The following is a 5,544-nucleotide window of genomic DNA, read 5'->3' as shown; positions in this document are numbered from 1 at the left end:
ATGCAGCTCTGAATCTTGTCACTAACATGAGGTATCATCACACCAGGCAGGATGTGGTACCAGATATCTCTGACCAGTCCTCCCGACCCAGGCGGTGAGGGGTTCACCCGTTCAGCTCTCTTGCCTTTTTTCTCTCCCAGGAGGTTTCACTGTAAACTTGTAATGTCATCAGTGTGGGTGGTGGGAAGGGTGAGGCTAAAACTTTCTTTACTTTTAGAACTTTACTTTTAGAACTTTCTTCTATGGCTCCCAGGAATATTAAGGTAAGCTAAAATTTTGTGGAATCTAAGGAGGGGAGAACAACAGTGTCTGACTGAGAATTCTGTGCTGACGATGGACTATTTATTAAGTATCAGCTTTTTGACAGTGACAGTAACTACATGTGAATGATGTTTGTTTTAAGAATCTTGAAAAAAACTTGGAGACTTCTTCTAACGGTTAAAAACAGAAAGGCCCCTTGTGCTCCCATTCCATAAATTCTATTATGAATGAGGCTGTTTCACATTTAATAAACAGTCACTGGTTTGAAAGGATTTCTTTTCTGGATCTAGTGGACTGAAGGCCAGAGTTGTTGTTGCTGTTGGTTTTTTTTCCTGTTCTAATTTACACCACTATTTATAGACCTACCATTTTCCATACTTAGAATACTTCCCAGAATGCAGGAAAGAGGCCAAATGAAGTTGCTACAGGTCTTCTACCTCCTGGTTATTCGCAAGAAGCAAACCACCCTGACGAGAAGGATCGTCCCTGAAGCAATGGTCTTTGATCCGGGCCGTGTCAGCTGTCTCCTCCGTTTGTCCATACAAGATCCCTTCCTGGGCAGCCAAGGGTTGCCAGATCAAATTGCAGGACAGCCAGTTAAATTTCAATTTAAGATGTTAGAAAAATGAATCATTTTTTAGGATCAGTATGTCCCAAGCTTTATCTGGACAGATAGTCGTCGTTTATTTGAAATTCAAATCGAACGGGGCATCCTGTGTTTTTATTTGCTAAGATGGCACCCCTAGCCCTGGTCAGGGATGGGTGTGAAGCCTCCCCCGCAGGAGGGGCCACTTACACTGCACATCAGCTGCCCCCTCGGGCCTGTCCATCTCCGGTCACCCACGTCCCTTAACCCAGCTGGATTGCAAGTGGGTATTGTCACTGGAGTGAACAGCTCTCTCTCTTTAGCTACCTTCCTGTGTCTCAATTAGACTTCACATGGCTGTATTTAGGACATTCTCTCCTTCCCTTGTAGTAGGAGCCCTATAGTAGAAGTTATTTTCCATCCATCCATCCATCCAAAAGGTATTTATAGAACACCTTTTAAGTACCAGACACCAGGCAGCAAATCCATAATCTCCCTGGGAACATGTCATGTGGACAACTCATGTTCTGTCTTGGAGCCAGGTTCTTGGAAGTCCTCCAGAGCATAGGAAGCAGCTGTTACAATGAACAAAACATCTCTGAGCCCAGCATCTCTGGGCTTGTCCAGCGGAGCCTATATATCTCAGATGTGACTGGTCACCCTGGAATTTAGTCCTGACCTGTGACATGTGGTACAGGGAAGCTGAAAGCCAGACAGGATGGTCCTGTTGTATCAGTTAGGGAAGGATACTTGTAACAAACAGACCTCTGCATGTATAATCACACTAGAAGTTTAGTACTTCTGGGCAGGTGTAAAGACTTGTGGGGCAACCCACTCAGCACACTCATTTGGGGACTTGGACTGGCAGAGGCTCTGCCATCTTCATCAGGTCACTGTTCACTTCCAAGGTTGCCCAGGGGTCATCATCAGTCCAGCCAGCCATGAGAGGACCAGAGCATGGAGGCGTGCGTGGGAGATTTGACCAAGCCTGGAAGTGGCCTACATCACTTCCTTTCAGATCCCTTGGATAGCCACATGGTCACTCTTAGTTGCAAGGGAGGCCAGGCAGCATGTGCCAGGAAAGAAGAAATGAACGTGGGTCCGGTTAATGTCTCTGAGCCTCAGTTCCCTCTTTTTCGAAATACTCCACCGATTGCCTTCCAGGGCCAGTTGGTAAAATCTCTGCTGGGACCCACCACTGGCAGGTGGCAACATTCCCTAGCTCCCCTGTCTCAGCATCAGACTTCCCACCCCCACCCTGGGGAGAAAGGAGACCTGATCCCTCTTCCATTCTCCCATCTGCCTGCTTCTTGGTTCTTGCCCTTCTCAAACCAGCTACCTAGAGCAAAGCCACTTTATCTCACCAGTTGTGTTCCAGTGGTTCACTTACTGCTGGTCGCTTTGCAACTTTGAGTGCATTTCTCCATAAAAACAGCTGTACGTGGATCTCTGCTGAAGCCCGGCCCCCATCTTCTGGCTCAAGGCAACTCTAAGGGGAAGGGGGTGCTGGAGGGAGGCTCTGGCACCTGGGCAGTTCCCCCGGTAACATCTGAGAAGGCTCTGCAGCAGGGAGTGCGGGTGGAGTTCCATGGGCCCCAGAGGCTTTGTGAGGGGCTGGTTCCCATGGCAACCAAGGGGTGGCCTCCAAGGCAGCAGTGACTGAGTAGCCTTGGTTAGAAGCTGACAGTAAGCTTAGTGCTTATAAACCTGGACTTGCCCGTGGCTGCAACCTGGAGCAGAGCGCCTTTCAAGCTGGGAGACTTCGTTAGCAGCATGCCCTATGCAGTGCAGTGTCCATGTCATTGATCATCTGCTTGCCAAACACCGGGGTGGGTACTGGGAACCCCAGGAATAAGAACAGTCACTGGCCCTTGCAGTGAACATAGATGGACAACAGAAAGGAACGGTGACCCGGACAGGGAGGAGATAGTCAGGAAGGCTCTGGGAGGAGAGACTTAGTCTGAGCCATGGCCACAGCATGTGCAGAAATGTGGAGTGAAACTGCAAAATGCTTTGATGAGAGTGAGTGTGTGTGTGTGTGTGTGTGTGTGTGTGTGTTGGAGGGGGGGTAGCTATTAGCAGGCACAGGATCAGGAGCATCCCAAGGACCTTGGGTCATGACCTGGGAGCATGTGGACCTGGAAGCTTCTCAGAGATGAGCATTTGAGGTGGGTGAGTCCACTGGATCCATGAATATTTTCAAACATTTTTATCTAGTTTTAGCTTCCTTGAATTTATATACACGGAAAAAAGACTTGAGGATGTTTCTCCAATGTCTGGCGTATCTCACCCACTGACAAGTCCCGTCTCTACTCTCCAGATGATCCTAATTGTGTCCTGGCCTGGAGACTAAAGCTGTAACCCTCTGCCCCGGTGGAAGACTTGTCATCACAGTGTCTGCCCTGCAGGGGGCGTCTTTGCATATAGTGGGCGTTCTTTCCCTTGGCTCCGTTCTCCCTGGCATCTACCTTCTACACCTGAGGCCCACTTTAAGGTCCAGCTGTCCACACTCCCTAGATGGACAACTGTCCTGGTTTTAGCACTGAAAGTCCCATGTCCCATGAAACTTCTCAGTCTCAGGGTTAACCTCCAGGACAGAGAGGGAAAGTCTGAGCCCAGATCAGGTTTATAGGATTTTGACTGCAGGGAGGCCACGGAAAGGTTGGCTTTGGAGCCAGGCCTGCCCAGCCGAAGCTTGCTTTCTCTGCTCCGTCTTTCTCTGTGTGATCTTGAAGAAGTTACTTTATCTTTTTGAACATTAGTTTCCTCATCTGTTAATAGTATAAAGAATACTTATCTTAAAGGAATGGAAATAATGTATGTTAAATACGGTCAGGTAGGAAGTGCTCAGTAAATGTTATTTTCTAGAGTGAAGGCGTATCAGACAGTCACCACAGAATGTGAAAAAGTGTAGTGAGCTTTTATATTGAAGGTTGAGGACACAAAGGGGGAGCATATAACTACCTCTGGGGGTCAGGGAGGTCCCACAATTACTACAAATTGCTGACAAGACTGGAGGTGGGGGCTCTCCCGCCTCTCACACATCCACTGTAGCCTGTGATTAAAAATTAGAGAAAAAGGAGGGCGCCTGGGTGGCTCACTTGGTTAAGCGACTGCCTTCGGCTCAGGTCATGATCCTGGAGCCCCGGGCTCGAGTCCCGCATCGGGCTCCCTGCTCGGCAGGGAGTCTGCTTCTCCCTCTGACCCTCCTCCCTCTCATGCTCTCTGTCTCTCATTCTCTCTCTTTCAAATAAATAAAATAAAATCTTAAAAAAAAATAAATTAGAGAAAAAGGAAATGCAGTATAGTGAGAACATACTGAGTAGCAAATCAATTTGAGTGGTGAGGTTAACAGACATGAAGTACAAGCAGTCTCTGAACTCCAGTTCAGTTCATGGTGGGAGAAGAATCTGTAGGTGGGAGATTCTAAAGTCTGCAAGGGCTCTGGAGGAGAGAGCTGGGTAGGCTTGGTCGGAGAGTATAGGCATTCCAGAACTCTTGGGAAGCTCTAGAACATTCTAGTGTATTCTGGAATTACTTCCTATGGGTAAAGCCAGAGGGCAGGGAGAAGTTCACACGATTCTGTTTGTGAGTAAGAGATTGGGTTTGTTGACTTGTCTGCTTGTGGGCTGCTCCAGACAGGACTACAGCAACCTTGTAGTCACATGTGGAGAGTTCTGCCCCTTTAAAGAGGCCGGGACTCCAGATAGTGAAGCAAACTTCCTCCAAGAGTGTGGCCACGTCTAAATTGTACCGTGATTTCTTTTCCAGAAAGCCTGAACAATATTAACTGTGGAAAATCGGTACCTTCCTCCTATCCCCCTCCACACTTGGATGTCTCCTCTTCAAGGTCGTCTTTTGTGCTGAAGCTGTGGAGAAGGTACTTTTCTTTCTTGTTCAGGAATCACAGCTCCTTCACAGTCGAGATTGTCACTGACAATGACATGAAGCAAGATTAGTGATGCGCAGGTCTCCAATCTCTCAAGAATGCTTCAGCTCTCAGGACCAGTGGCTCCAATAATGGTGATGGGGAAGACGATGCTGGAGGGAACAACTGGATCTATACTATCCCAAATGGTGGAGAATTAATTATCAGCCGTACTCCCTCCCCAGAGCTGTGTGAGGAAGCAGCTTATTATCAAGGGCAAGTCTGGATCTGCAGTCCTGTGCGGACCAGAATAAATGTTCTGCCCTGACTTCTCTGTTAAGCCATCTTTTTTTTTTTTTCCTCCAAGTTCATGTCAGACGGGTAACGTGCCGAGGTCGTAACAAGGTTGGAGGGGGGCACATAGCGCACAACGGCGTGAACGCCCAATCATCACGCTCATGAGCTATGAAAGGATCCGTTAAGCCATCTTTCTCCCCTTCACTCTGCGAGGGACTAAACATTACTACTGAGACCACGTGCACCTCGTAAACTGTTGAGCCGCTACCTGGGGGACCACTGAGAGGTGACAGTGACCCACAGGCATTTAAAATGTAAGCTCCTGGGGCGCCTGGGTGGCTCAGTCGGTTACGCATCTGCCTTCCGCCCAGGGTCCTGGGATCGAGCCCCGCATCGGGCTCCCTGCTTGCCGGGAAGCCTGCTTCTCCCTCTCCCACTACCCCTGCTTGTGTTCCCTCTCCTGCTGTGTATCTCTCTGTCAAATAAATAAATAAAACCTTAAAATATTAAAAAATAAAATAAAATAAAATGT

At 48.3% G+C, this 5,544-nt stretch overlaps 1 non-coding gene across 1 annotated transcript; it reads right to left on the bottom strand.

Moving 5' to 3' along the window:
* Positions 1–5,086: 5,086 nt before the first annotated feature.
* Positions 5,087–5,190, bottom strand: LOC123323720. Its single transcript, XR_006539516.1, has one exon. It is a non-coding gene; the product is annotated as a small nucleolar RNA U13 (small nucleolar RNA).
* Positions 5,191–5,544: the final 354 nt, after the last annotated feature.

Source organism: Neomonachus schauinslandi, unplaced genomic scaffold, assembly GCF_002201575.2.
Source record: "Neomonachus schauinslandi unplaced genomic scaffold, ASM220157v2 HiC_scaffold_367, whole genome shotgun sequence".
In the NCBI taxonomy this organism is placed as follows: domain Eukaryota; kingdom Metazoa; phylum Chordata; class Mammalia; order Carnivora; family Phocidae; genus Neomonachus; species Neomonachus schauinslandi.
This window is presented reverse-complemented; position numbering and strand designations above follow the sequence as displayed.